General features: G+C 46.4%; 1 long non-coding RNA gene across 1 annotated transcript; it reads right to left on the bottom strand.

Moving 5' to 3' along the window:
- Positions 1 to 1434: 1434 nt before the first annotated feature.
- Positions 1435 to 10441, bottom strand: LOC309352662. Its single transcript, XR_014161403.1, has 4 exons — positions 10322 to 10441; positions 9615 to 9673; positions 5087 to 5127; positions 1435 to 1547 (listed from the first exon to the last, which is right to left on the bottom strand). It is a non-coding gene; the product is annotated as an uncharacterized lncRNA (long non-coding RNA).
- Between the last annotated feature and the right edge of the window lie 4826 nt (positions 10442 to 15267).

The raw sequence follows: 15267 nt of genomic DNA, 5'->3' as shown, positions 1-15267 counted from the left end.
CCGGGTAATTGAAGTCCCCCATTACTACTATCTCCCTTCCTTTTGCATGCTTGGCCATCTGTTCCAGGAAGGCATCATCTATGTCCTCCGTTTGGCTTGGGGATCTATAGTAAACTCCCACAATGAGGTCCCTGTTATTCTTCTCTCCCTTAATTTTGACCCAAATGCTCTCACTTTGGCTTTGAGGCTTTGGATCTCTTCACAGGTATACACATCCCTGACATATAACGCCACTCCTCCTCCTTTCTTGTCTGGTCTGTTTCTCTGAAATAGATTGTATCCCTCCATTATTACATTCCAGTCGTGGGACTTATCCCACCAGGTTTCAGTGATGCCTATTATGTCATATTTAGTTTGCTGTACCAAGAGCTCAAGCTCATCTTGTTTATTACCCATGCTTTGCGCATTAGTGTACAGACATTGAAGTCCATTAATCATTCCCCCGTGTCTCTTATTTAAGGATTTTTTCCTCCCACCACTAGGTCTGCGTGCTGTTTGCTCCATTCGGTCTATGACATTTGGATGATCATCAATTGATAGACTCCTACCTTCAGGAGCACTGTCTCCCTCCCCCACATTAGTCAGTTTAAAGCCCTCCTGATGAGGTTTCTGAGATTTTTGGCAAAAACATTCCGCCCAACCGTTGTGAGGTGCAGCCCATCGCTTGCCAGAAGTCCATCTTCAAGAAACTGCTGTCCGTGATCTAAGAATCCAAACCGTTCCTGTTTACACCATTTGCGAAGCCAGCTGTTCACTTCCACTATTTTTCTCTCTCTCCCTGGGCCACGTCGTTCAACTGGGAGGACAGATGAGATGACAATTTGTGCATTTAATTGCTTCAATTTCCTGCCCAGAGCCTCATAGTCTCTTTTGATCTTCTGGAGGCTATTGCTTGCAGTGTCATTGGTTCCCACATGAACCAAGAGGAAGGGGTATTTGTCAGTGGGTTTTATGATTCCTTGCTTGAACTTAATTCCTGATGTGCTGCACTGAAAGTTTTTTCAATGGCACTGCTGGTGATATGCCCTCCTGCACTCCAGCCACAAATTCCTAAGCATTTTGTGTCCTCTTAAAAACTTACAGAATCCTCTGCCCATGAAGGAGGAGGGCCCAGAACTGAAACTCACACAGAGAGAGAGGGATTTACAGGAACCAGTGTGGCATAATGGCTAGAGTGTTGGTCTAGGATTGGAAGATCGGGGTTCAAATACTCACTCCTTTTGTTCACTCGCTATGTTTCTCCCAACCTACCTTACAGGGCTCTTGTGAAGATATAAAGTAGGCAGGCACCAGGTGGGGGAAGGACCTGGTACACTGTTCTTGGCTCATTGAAAGAGAAGCAGGGCATTGTATAAATGTAACAAATAAACAAATAACAGTTTTTGCAGTGCACTCTTATGCATGCTTCTGTCTCCTGTACCACCCACTAAGATCAGCTCCTTTCTTCTACTCTTGCCTGGTTTCTTTGCAGCAGATCCTGCCACATTCTCTCTCCTTGCTCTCTGGCTTTCTTCCTGTTGTCCACTCCACCCACCACATCTTCAGACCTTGGGAGGACGGAGAGGCACTGCATCATCATCATCATCATCATCATCATCATCATCATCAAAGTTCTTCATGTCTTCATCAATACCAGGCATAGGCAAACTCCAGCCCTCCATGTGTTTGGGACTACAATTCCCATCATCCCTAGCTAACAGGGCCAGTGGTCAGGGAGGATGGGAATTGTAGTCCCAAACATCTGGAGGGCCGGAGTTTGCCTATGCCTGATCAATACCCTCTCTCTACTCCTGCGCACGCTCTCTCTCTCTCTCTCTCTCTCACACACACACACGGAGGAGGCAGGGAGGGAATGAAATGGATGCAGGTACAGGCTGTCCTTCAGTGTGACCTGGTCACTGCCACTTGGGAGAGCCCAGAGTGGGAGACACAACACTTTTGGAGAGCTGGGAGGCAGACCAGGCCCCCTAAGTCTCCACCTCACAGTTGACAGACAGGCAAGTTCTGGTCTTGTTTTTTGAAAGAGTTGCAGATGGTTGCAGTTGGTGCACTGGCATTTGGAGGTGACCAAAGGGTGGTGGGGACCAGGACCTGTGTCCTGTTTTCCAGTCCCAGTGGTTCTACTGCTGCAGGTGGGTGGAGGGGCGGAAGGGTAAGTCATCTCATGCAACACTGGCTATCGCCGTAAGCCCCTTGCAGAGTTTTGTGTGTGCTCTTTTCTGCTGTTCTAGAAACAAACTAAAGCATTAACGGTGCCTCGCATGAAACCCATTTTAATTCTAAACCTCGCTGAGTTTGCCATGCCTGTAAAGGAAATAATAGAATTAATTTGCTTGGAGTGGGGCAGCTGCAGTGCAAACTGCACCCCTCCATGCCAGTGGAGAGAACAGCATTCAATGGCAACTCATGCCTTCAGGGAAGCCAAACGACATTTGCACAACAATTATCTATAGGAGGCTTGCCATAGGGCAGCTTCAAATTGCTGTCAGTGCCCCATTACATTCCAGCTGGTGTATATCGCCGTGGGAATATCCTGAATAAGGTTGTCACAATACTGTCTGGAAATTTTTTGATGTCCCTGTATATTAGTTTGTAAAGAAAAGGAAGCCTACAAGGGATTCAGACTTGGTTATTATCGACCCTCCCCAAGTTATTGGAAGCAATATGTGAAGCTGAGCAAAACCCTACAGAGGTGGCATTGGTTGGCAAGGTTGAGATTCTCAATGCAGTATATTAACTTGAGAGATTAAACTCACTGAAACCAATGCAACTTGCCACTGAATATATATGGTTAGGATCAGGTTGCAATTCTTTGCTGGCCATTCAGCAGAGCACTAAGTAACAACAGGAATTGAGTTGTATTATAATGCCCACTTCTCGTTCCTCTTCATTTGGCATCTGGGAAAAGCTGCATGTGGTTTTCTGGAAGTTTACAATTGGCCACACAGAAATGGTGAACATGCTACACTAATTTGCTTTTTAGTGTGATTCTTTGCTCCCCCACCCCACCCCAGCTGCACACAATTACTTCCATGCACTCACAATGACCCATCTTGTTAGGTATTACTAGCAGCAATGTGCAGACGTGAATTTGTGATGTGTCTCTCACTAGATAACTTTCAAATCCAAACTTTCCAAAGCAGCTGAAACCATCCCTGAAACAAATATGTGGGGGCATAATATTTGGGCTTCCGTGCTGGTTTCATTACCATAAGATTTGTGTTTGTAAATGGATACAAAAACCCCCCAGTAAGGTTGTGTCGACCTCCGTAGATAACCAGTGATGACTGTAAACTGTGGGGAAATGTTTGTTGAGAACAATGCTTTGTAACCTTCCTTCACCCTACGCGGACACATTCAGTAAAAGAGCAATTAAAAAGACCTGTCAAATGGAAACATCTTCAAATTTGCTTGATTGCGTAAAGTAAATGCTTTGGAAATACAGTTATGTATCTTCTTGCTGCTGGCTGAATTCTGTGTGCATTCACATTAATTTCCTTCCCGATCTTAATACCAAACCCATTGGCACTTCTCGCTAGCTGAGCTGGAAACTCAACGTTTCTCTAATAGATGTTCATTGAAGAGGACTCTAATTTATGCTCACTAGCACTGTCTGAAATGGTTTCTGAAATGGAAAATGGCTCCCTTTCAGTCGCCTCCCATTCTCAAACGCGTTCACACTCCAAGGCCACAAATTATTCTCTTATTAGCTGGAAGAACCCAATTTACAAGAATGAATTCTAGAACGCAGAGAAGGGGAGAATGGTGTCCTCCAGATGTTTTGGACCATAACATCTCTTATACTGTCACTTGCCAATAGCATCTCGTTGTCATGGACTGGCTGGACACAGAAGAATGGTGGGAGGTACCAGCTGGGGAATCCTCAAGGGAAGAAGGCTCAGAGCCCAGGGATTGGTGGTCAGAGGGAGAAGCCTGGGAGGAGGGTGTATGGGAAGCTGAAGAGGTAACAGATTTTAGCGAGTGGGGAGAGTTTGTGGCAGAGAGAAGTCTAGAATTAGAAGCTGAAGCAGAAGAGGAGGGAGGCCAAGAGGCAGAGATGAGTCAGGCTGGTGAAGAAGCCAGAGTGACTCCTGCTGCTGCTGTGACAAGCTCCCCTCCCCTCTAGTCCCCCCCCCCCGAAGAAGTGTGAAGAGGAAGAAGCACAGGTAGTTGCACTGGTGAAGTCTCAGATTGCTTGGGAAGTACAGTAGACCCTCTGGATATGAACTTAATTCGTTTCGGGGGTCCGCCCACAACCTGAAAAGTCTGTATCCGGAGACGCCACTTCTGCGCACATGTGTGGCGCAATAGAGCGCTTCTGCGCATGTGGTGAAACCAGGAAGTATACACTTCTGGGTTTGCCATGTTCGCAACCCGAGGTTTACATATCTGGAGGGATACGTAAGTAGCGGTACGACTGCACCCGGGGGAGGAGAAAAAGATTAAGGCCGCTGTGGGAAGGTGGGGACCTTCAGCCTCCACAACAATAAGGGCAAAACCTACTGTGAAGAGTTGCTATGCCCATTAGGCCTGGCACTCTTGAGCTGACCTTGTTTCCTTCCAATAAAGAGTTAATTTCACTTACTCCATGTGATTTATTCCTGACATCCACTGCTGACACATATCCCCCCTAGTTGCCTCCAGCATGTTTTCAACAAGGGATCCCAAGTAGTGAGAACTCCAAATCAGGCTATGATTGCCATTTATGCAGGTCAAAAGGTCATTGTATATTTGTATACAATGGGCACAAGTTAATTAATGTGGATAGTTTCAGATTTCAAAATAATTTCCATAATTTAAATAGAAATATAATACTTTTCACCTAAATGGGTAAAGACCCTGTGTTGGCTGCCCGGTGCTAACTGTTGATGGGCAAGGTCCCTTCTGCTCTCCCCCCTTAGGGTGCTTTATTTTTCAAATGCACTTGAACCAGTTGGACTGTTCCCCTATGAAGCTGGGCACAATGCCACTCTAGCTACATGAGGTAGATGGCAATCCTTCAGGCCCCCTTGGCCCAGTCAGTTTAGATTCACATTTCAGGATTGAAGGATGCTCATTAGGATAAAGGACAAACATGCATTCTTACCTAGGATGGCAGGAGAGGACTTGGCTGGAGCTATCAGGAGTCTGAAGGGGGAGGCAACATGGATGAGGAATGCAGGAGAGAAGAAGCATATGGTAAATTAGGCGCTTCAAAGCTGAACTTCTGCAGAAGTCAATACTTCTGGCAAAGGGCCTCTGAGTATGAACATAAAAGCATAGCTCTATCTCCAAATTGGCCATTGGCAACCTCTGCGGAAAGGAGCCAGGAAGGGGGCTGAGGTGGGGAGCTGTGTGACCCTTTCCCTCACACAGTTCATTGATTTCTTTGCTTTATAATTCAGGGCTTTCCATTGCCCTTTGACACCAAATTAAAGTTTAATTCAGATGGAGATGGAAGCATCTCCCCCTTGCAGGTTCACTGCTGAAGCATCAATAAGATCTTCTGGGAGTTAATTACACAGTAATTCTTTCGCTGCTCAACACAGCTCATTAAATCCCTTCTCTGCCCTTCCCCTGTTAAGCTCTCCCCCCTCCCCAAATGACTGAACTGCTTGCAGACAATAATAGGAGCAGCTTTCCTGCTCCTGTTCGAACCCTTATATCTTCTTCCTCTTCTCTCCCCCACCCTTGCCCCTGCTAAATAGCATTCAGACCTTCCTTTTCTGCTGATAGCAGATTTGATTTGCATTCTGCCAGAGGGTGGGGAAATGCTATCAGCCTCACCAAGGAGGACAGTAAAACAAACTGGCCAATTAGTCATGTACTGCCAGTCCTGGATTCCTTTTGACAGAGCTATTAACATGCGTAAATAGAAAATCCACATCAGACTTTGTACTTTTAAAAGGCAAAATTAACATCCCATTAGTACTCAGGGCGAGTAAGAACAAGGAGATCAATGGCAGCTGTGTAATTCATCATGGTAATTAAATGGATTTAAGTACTGTACTAATCTGAGGACAACTGAGGAATTGGTTTGATATCAGGAGGAAATAAAGGAGGGCAAGGAAACAGCCTTCATCCCTCTCCAGACAGAAGAGACAGCATTACATGAGTCGGATCTGTTTGTCCACCAAAACTTATTTAACACCCCATTGTCACTCTCTTCCATTCTGCTGTAGCAGAGAAGGAGACACCACAGTTCTCATGCCATGAGAGGACTACCAGTGTGATTAAAAATATATAATTTAAGAGAGCCAGTGCAAGGACTTGTGCTATTTTGCAGCAATGGCCAACTCTGCTATTAAAAGCCCTGCTCGATGGCCATTGGGGGCCACCAAGTTCAGCACTCTGTTCACGCAGTGGCCAAACACATGCCTATCTATGGAAGCCCACAAGCAGGACCTGAGCACAGCAGTGCTCTCCATACCTGCAGTTCTCACAAATGATATTCAGAGACTTATGTCCTCCAACAACAGAACAGGAGTGAGACACTTAGCCCCTGGAGGTGGATGTTTTGGAACTGTCCTGTCCTCATTGGGCACTGGAGTAAGCCAGGGACTTGCCAGCAGCCACACCCATGGGACAGTAACCAGAGCACTATCCAATCCAAGCTAGCAAGGTGTACCACAAAGGGCCAAATGAGAGTCAGAGTCAGCCAATCCACTTGGACAGAGATAGTTCACACAGACTGTTCCAATCAGCCTCTTCTCAGCCTCCTCCTGGGATCCTGACGCTTCACCCCCAAATGGAGCCTGACCCAGGACTTAACCTCCTACTTCTCCACTAATGAGGAGTCCCCAGGCTGAGGCATGACAGGAACGAGCAACAGTCCCCCAACCTGAGCCCATAAGCTAGCCTGCTGCTGAAGATACCCTGTTATTTTCCATACTCTGCCGTGACACATTTCCAGAGATGAGTAGTATGTGCTTTCCATTCCAATTGAGAGAATAAATAGCACATTAGCAGTCTCCTTTCTCCATTTGACTGGGAGAACATCAAATGTTTCAGAAGCTTATTGTAGAAAATGAAACTAGGCATCCGTGGCGTATTCCTGGCTTGCTCAGTTTCAATACAGCTAAGGGATCTGAGGCCAGATTCACACCATATGTTTAAAGCCCTATGATGCCACTTTAAGCAGCCATGGATTTTCCAAAAGAATCCTGGGAGCTGTAGTTTGTTAAGGGTGCTAAGAGTTGTTATGTGCCCCCTATATCCCCCCAGAGCGACAATTCCCAGAGTGGTTTAAAAATCAATCCCTCTTCACAGGGAACTCTGGGCGTGGGAGCTCAGTGAGGGGAACAGGGGTCTCCTAATAACTCTCAGCACCTTTAACAAACTACAGCTCCCGGGGTTCTTTGAGGGAAGCCATGACTGTTTAAACTGGTATCAAAGTGTTTTAAACGTATGGTGTGGATATGGCCCAAACTGACAAAGAATATATGAGATCAGCTGCAAACTTCAATAGTAATCCTTCTATCAAATGCTGGGTGTGTTCAGTATCCAGTCCACACCACCTATCTTTCTTTTTCTTTCTTTTTAAAAACCTTGCTAAGATCCTGGACTCCATGACATCTTAAAGCCAGTCAGGAGACCCCTGGAGCTGCTACTAGATCATGTGCTTTGGTTCACATACCCTTGAGAGGCGGGGAGACAGAAAGAAACCTTAGCTCCACACTGGCAATAGCTTGCGACATGTAATGCATTTTATTTCATGTAGAATTAAACCTAATTGGAAACGGCATGTCTGGGAGGCGAGCGTGTGGAGAGTGGCGGCACTCAAGGGAATAGGGTTAGACAAAACAGATTTGTTCTGAGGTTTCTTCTCTTTGTCAGGCTAAGAGTGTAGCTAACTAAGCGGCTTCCTGTGGCATCAGGTACGGCCCAGAGGGACCGCACTAGACGATTACATAGCAGCAGCGAGAGAGATAAAACGAGGCCTGATCGTCTTGCAATCCTCATCTCCCAGTACCAAAATTCATGGAATCATCTGCGCTTGGGGCTTAATTTCAGCTGTCTTGTTTATTACATTTTTATCCCAACCTTCCTCCAAGGACCTTAACTCTCTCTCCCCCCCTCCATTTTATTTCCCCAATACATGAGATGGATTGCGCAGGCCCAAGGTCACTCAAGAGCTTAATGGCTGGAGGTGGATGAAACCAAGGACTCCTCAATGCTTGTTCTAACTGCTACACCACTCAGTCCCAATTGCTCTGGAATGCATGAAGCAGCAACCACAGCGTGTGTGTGTGTGTGTTTCTGGGAATACACAGAAGGTCTTTTCCATGTCAGAGAGGCACTGCAACATCTGTTCTTTTTTCAGTATGACATGCTCACCGCCTTAAATTGTGTTCTAGATGTAGCACAGATTGTGTTGGTCTGTAGTTGCTACAGATCTTGTGTGGATGGTAGGTAAAGCACCCCTGGACAGTTAAGTCCAGTCAAAAGCTACTATGGGTTGTGGTGCTCATCTTGCTTTTCAGGTCGAAGGAGCCGGTGTTTGTCCACAGACAGCTTTCCGGGTCATGTGGCCAGCATGACTAAACCGCTTCTGGTGCAACGGAACACTGTGATGGAAACCAGAGTGCACGGAAACGCCGTTTACCTTCCCGCTGCAGTGGTACCTATTTATCTACTTGCACTGATGTGCTTTTGAACTGCTAGGTTGGCAGAAACTGGGACAGAGCAATGGGAGCTCACCCTGTCACTCAGATTTCAACCGCCAACCTTCTGAATGGCAAGTCCAAGAGGCTCAGTGGTTTAGACCACAGTGCCACCCTCGTCCCCTGGATGGTACTGACTAGGGCTGGGCAATATCCGCTATTCAACATCATGATGTATCACTAGCCAAACAACACTCCCTTGGCAGGAATGGTGGTGGTTTCACCCCGGTGCCTCATGGGGCTGGGGCTGGGCCTGATGGAGCTAGTTTGTTCCTTGGCACGCTGGGTGCTGGCAGCTGATGGAGGCCTGGCACTACAAGGGACAAACGAGCTCCATGGGCCACGGTGCTTCGCAGCTTGTTGCTCCCCTGGTTTGAGGACCAGAGCGCAATGGTGCCTTCACCTGGTGATATATTGCGGGTGAAACTGAAGCCACTTCTCAGGAATGGCAGCGGTTTCATCCCCGATATACCGCCGGGTGAAGGTGCCACCGTGCTCTCGCGCTCAAATCAGTCCTGGGTGGATGTATCAATACATTACCCAGGCCTACCATGGACCTGCAATTGCAGGATAGTGTGGTTATGAAAGGTAAGTGTGGTGTAGTGGTTGGAGTCTTGGAATGGGACCTGGGAGATCAGGGTTCAAACCCCTGTTCGGGCATGAAGATCACTGGGTGAGCTTGGACAGGTTTCTCAGTCTAACCTACCTCACAGGGTTGTTAATGGGGAGGAAGAGAAACATGTATGCCATCTTGAACTTGGAGGAAAGGTGGGATATAAATGTGATAGACAGAAAGATAATGTTTTATGTTGAAAAAGACTTATTTTTAGTTTTAATATATATATAAACAACAGTTTTTGGGCAGTGCACCTAGAAAATCCTGCTGGCATCCCATAGCTCAGAGTAAACCTTGGCAACAAGGGCTAGAGTTTGTCAACTTAATTCAACTTAAATTGACATCTGTACATATACCTGTAAATGTATGTCATCTGGGACGGTGCCTCATGTCTTTTAAACATCTAGCAACATCCCTGCAGAAGAGACAAAAGATAGAACTTCTTCACACAATCCATGGATTAATTTATGGAATTCATTGGCACTGACACAAGATATGGTGATGGCTTTTAGGCTTAGCTGTCTTTAAAAATGGATCAGATGAAATAATGAAAGATGGGTGTGTGACAGAAATTGGCTACATTTATAACATCTGTCAGTTAAACCAGACAGAGTTAATATTTTTAAGGGCTAGGGAGGCGGAGGGGTGATGGAGGAGAATCACATTCTCCAGCTGCCTGTGTACTTGAATGTGTGTTCATGTCATTCCCTTTGTGTATCGAAGTGTGTTACCCAGAAGCAGAAACCTCCAAATGCCCTTCTCCTCTTGCTGGCTTTTTGCTCAGTCTTTTGTCGGTGGGCCTGGTTCATGCAGGTACTCTGCTGTGAATTGACTGGTTATATAGAGGGGGAACCCATCACTTCCCTATATTAGGAGAAAGGAGTTCACAGTAGTTTGTACTTCAAGAACCCAGTAGACCTGGTGACAAATGAGAGATGAAAGAGGTGGCAGCTGAAAATTTTGCTAAATGCTGGTCTCCCACCAACATCTGACTCTTCTGACTACACAGAACCTGAAGTACAGGTAGGAAGAAGTTAATGTCAAAAGCTAATGCTATACTCACCTGCCCTTTGCCAACACGGAGTGGGAAAAAGGGCAGCAGCTTTCGCTAAGTGGACCAAGCAAACTCTGCAGTTGATGCCAGAAGCATTGATGAGTTCCTGCCAATTCCACTGGTCTAGGCAGCACATTCAAAGCAGTTACATACTTTAGATTCTTTGGAAGGACAGCCACTGAACTGGCCCACTTTATCTGTCGTTTGTCTTTGTCTTTTGTTGAAATGTTCACTCCACATACTGCCGGGGAATGTGCTCCTAGCAGCTGCTTGTGTACCTCTAAAACAATAAATGAAACAATTGCTGCAATTGCTGGATCCTCCTCAAATGTATCATAGTATGCAGATTATGGGTAACATACCTTACGGAGGGGTGGGCAATCTGTGCTTCCCCATATTGCCAAACCCCCAACTCCTATCAGTCCCAGGCAGCAGCATTAGGGATGATGGGCATTGTAGAGCAGCAAAATCTGGAGCTTTTGCACCTCTGCTTGCAGCATGATCCTAAGCATGAAACAATCCCCACTGCATTTAAAGGGACTGAAAGCCCCAAGCTGGTGTGCATAAGCCTGCACTTTTTTGGTGCTTCCACATTACGGGCCTTGCACACGCTTCACACAATATTATCACATGAAATAGCTTTTTTTGCACCTGCTTACCCCCACCCCTCATGCATCCGTTTGATATTAAACCTCTCCACTGGAAACTGGACAGTGCATGACCAAGTGGGTGGCCCTTGTTACCACCTTCCTGCACCCCGACTTCTTTTGAAGACAAAAATATCTGGGAACACTCTTGTGTTAGATGCCATGTCCTCCAACCTGTTGAGACCGAAAACCGGGACGTGCATCTTCCTGGCCGTGCTCCCACACGAGACCACAGTGCGCCAAAACAAGATTTCCCGATTTAGTTGGGCAGTTGAGGGGTAAAAGGTAAAGGTAAAGGGACCCCTGACCATTAGGTCCAGTCACGGATGACTCTGGGGTTGCGGCGCTCATCTCGCTTTATTGGCCGAGGGAGCCGGCGTACAGCTTCCGGGTCATGTGGCCAGCATGACTAAGCCACTTCTGGCGAACCAGAGCAGCGCACGGAAACACCGTTTACCTTCCTGCCGGAGTGGTACCTATTTATCTACTTGCACCTTGACGTGCTTTCCAACTGCTAGGTTGGCAGGAGCAGGGAATTAAACGATAGATCATTCATCTCACACCTACCCACCATTAATAGGGCTCCAGTGGTTTTAAGAATGGCGAATCAAGTTGACAGATCAGACTTTTCTTAGTATTGCATCTCTAGCAGGTGTGAGGCTTCTGCTTGCCATATGGGCCTGTTAAAGCCACAGAATCCTGCTTCTGCTCTGGTTGCAGTTAACAGTTGGTGGCCCTCGAATCTCACATGCATGTCCAAGTCCATCCAAAGACACACCTAGCCCTGGCTCTTTATGCAGAAGGATGCTTCTGTGCCCAGATCACACCTTGCTGGAGCATGCAGGCAAGTTATACCTGCCAAAAGGTGGCGGCACTCCTTGAACTGCACAGCAAAGCTGACAAAGAAAAGGCTGTGGTATATAAGGATAAAGGCAGAGGTAGATGGGTGGGGTTGGGATTAATTCTGAATTCTCTGACTTGCGCATTATAGTTATATGCTGTGGTTATATGCTGCCTGGTAAGGTAAGCAAACAGGGCATTTTCTTCTTACAGCAATACCTTAGGGCGAAATTACATACTGACATCATCCATGGTTTCGTTTTCTTTTTTAAAAAAGTGTGCCTAAACTGGTCACTTGCATTTTGAATAAAAAGCAGGCATGGGGTCCTGATCCATAATGTGTCATTGATCCAAGTTGGGGGTCCGTGCCTGTTTACTGCAGGAAATTGTCCTGTGGCTGGCAGCATATTCAAGGGCAAATAGTCATGTACAGAGAAACCCCAGCAGGAAGCCAATGCTGGGCCTGATTTGGAGCAAAATCACTTTCTGGATAGGGGCCTCATGGCAGCTTTTTCTTCAAAGCAGTCAGCTGGACATCTGGATAGCTCAGAGCATGATGCTGACAATACCAAGGTTGCAGGTTCGATCCAGCTGCATATTCCTACATTGCAGCAGGTTGGACTACATGATCCTCAGGGTCCCTTCCAACTCTACATGCTTTTTTAAAAAAATAAAAAAATAAAGCATTAATAATGTAACCTGTTGTTTGGCCCAACTCTTGGAAGTGCTGCAGGGGTTTCAGAACACAAAAACAAAGAATGGTTTACTAAGGATTTTTTTTAAGCATTAGCTTCCATTTTCACAAATCAGACATCTGTCAATGAAGTTCAAATTTGCAAAATGGTTTGCAAATAGGTTCTTAACTTATTTAGCCTGGGAAATTGGGGGGTGGGGGCATTTCAGGAAAGGGCACACTACAGCTCTTATATTTAGGAGTTTCTACAGTTTGATTAAATCCAAGCAATTCAGTTTAAACCTTTGAAAAATGAAACACTCGTTTAATAACCCTCTATTTTCCTTCTCATTAACACAGAGTTGGCTTTTTCTTAGCCCTTAGCCCTGTAGCCAGGAAGACAGACAAGAAGTTGCTTGTTTAGCTGTCAGAAAAGCCACGCTTTGGCTAGCCTGTGCGATTTGTTCAAGCCTGGGAATCTGAATTTTTCCATCCAGAGAGTGATCAAAGGGGGAAACGAATGCAGCCTCCTGTATCCACAACACAGTCCCTCTCTATATTCATCTTCCACAAGCATTGTCATTCAGCAAGAAATGTAGGTGGGTGGGGAAGCATTTGGAGGGGGCACCCAAACTTCAAAGGGCAAAGGAATGTTTAAAATTCCTCTTTAGAATGTTTGGATAATGTTTGCAGCTTTGGCTAATTGCTAAACTTGGGGACGGGTGTCCTTGGCAGGGTCAATTGCCATACCATTTGCAGTTGGGAGCTGATATTTCTGTGGTCTTGTGGCAAAGCAAGCGGGCAAAGATGTGAGTGCGTTTCGTTGGGCACAACCCAAAGTCTTCCATGATAGTTTAATTAGTGAAAGGCCTAGATGAAGAGGAATGTTTTTTTCCCTGGGACCTAAAGATATGTAATGAAGGCACCAGGAGCCAACACAGAAAAGACCTGTTCTCAGGTTGCCACCCTCCAGACCTCTCACAGAGGAGGCACGTGAAGCAGGGCCTCAGATGATGATCACAGGGTCTGGGTTGGTTCATATGGGGAGAGGCGGTTATTGGCTCTCATCCAGTCCATTAGTGAGGCAAGACAATGGTTCAGCACATCCCCTGACACACCTGCAGATGTAAAGGACAATGTACTCCAAACCTGCAGATAACTCCTAATTCCCTCATAGAGTTGGATTTAGTTTTAGCTCTCTGTTTCTATATATCAGTTATTGGGTACTTTGCGTACATACCATGCACCATGCACATAACATTCCCCCAAAGAATCCTGGGAACTGAAGCTTTTAAAGGGTCCGGGAGCAGTAGCTCTGTGAGGGGTACACTATATTTCCTACATGCTTTAAATGTATGGTGTGTATACAGGTCAATTGTTATGTGTTAATGCATACAGTGGTATCTTTGGTTGTGAATGGGATCTGTTCCGGAGGCCCGTTCGCAACATGAAAAGAGTGCAACCAGAAGCACTGTATCTGCGCAGGTGCGCGGCGTTATTTGGCGCTTGTGCACAGGTGCGAAGCGCTATTTAGCGGTTCTGCGCATGCGCGAGCGGTGAAACCCGGAAGTAACCCTTTCCGGTACTTCCGGGTCACCGTGGGACGTAACCTGAAAGAACGTAACATGAAGCAAATGTAACATGAGGTATGACTGTATTGCAGACTGCCTTGGGGACCCCTTGAGGGTTGAAAAATGAAGTAGGGGAACAAACAATTCGTTAAATAAAGAAAGCCACCTGAATTCATTTCAGCTCGGTATGTTCTGACGCATCTCATTCCTCACACTCAGGATTTACAGTTGTACCTTGGTTCTCGAACGCCTTGGAACTCGTACGTTTTGGTTCCCGAATGCCGAAAACCTGGAAGTAATATAAAAAAAGCATCTTGTGGTACTTCATACACTCCAACATTTCTCCAATGAAAATAGAGACGTCTTAAGGAAAAGGACAGAAGGGACGCGGGTGGCGCTGTGGGTAAAACCTCAGCACCTAGGGCTTGCCGATCGCATGGTTGGCGGTTCGAATCCCCGCGGCGGGGTGAGCTCCCGTCTTTCGGTCCCAGCTCCTGCCCACCTAGCAGTTCGAAAGCACCCCTAAGTGCAAGTAGATAAATAGGTACCGCTTTATAGCGGGAAGGGAAACGACGTTTCCGTGTGCGGCGCTGGTGCTGGCTTGCCAGATGCTGCTTAGTCACGCTGGCCACGTGAACCGGAAGTGTCTCCGGACAGCGCTGGCCCCCAGCCTCTTAAGTGAGATGGGCGCACAACCCTAGAGTCGGATACGACTGGCCCGTACAGGCAGGGGTACCTTTACCTTTAAGGAAAAGGACATTCCAGGATCAAATCAGAAATCGGGACGGCTTCTGAAGTCCAGGACTGTCCCTGGAAAATAGGGACATTTGGAGGGTCTGGCGCACAAACTTTTGTGGACTACAACATACTTTGCTGCATGACTTTTGCGTGTCTCATTTCCCCTGTAACTTAACTCTTATTCTCTAACTTCAGAAGCTTATTTTTAGCTCCTGTATCTGGGTAACTTACAAATGGCTCACCTGGCCTAATTAATTCCAGGTTTCTCTTCAGCGGCCTTTAAAGATACCGGCAAATGCAATTATTTTTGAAAGGCCACAGATCATCACAAAGTGAGTTAACAGCAGAGGTTCCACGGGGATGTTCATATCTACAATGTTATGGGATTATTCTCTGTCTCCTACCGCTTACAGCCGCTCCTTTGCTATATCTATACCTTTTATCAGAAATGGCCTTGTCAGACATCATGCTGGGAAATGCTATGGA

Source organism: Podarcis erhardii, assembly GCF_964252035.2.
Source record: "Podarcis erhardii genome assembly, chromosome: 11".
Taxonomy (NCBI): Eukaryota; Metazoa; Chordata; class Lepidosauria; order Squamata; family Lacertidae; genus Podarcis; species Podarcis erhardii.
This window is presented reverse-complemented; position numbering and strand designations above follow the sequence as displayed.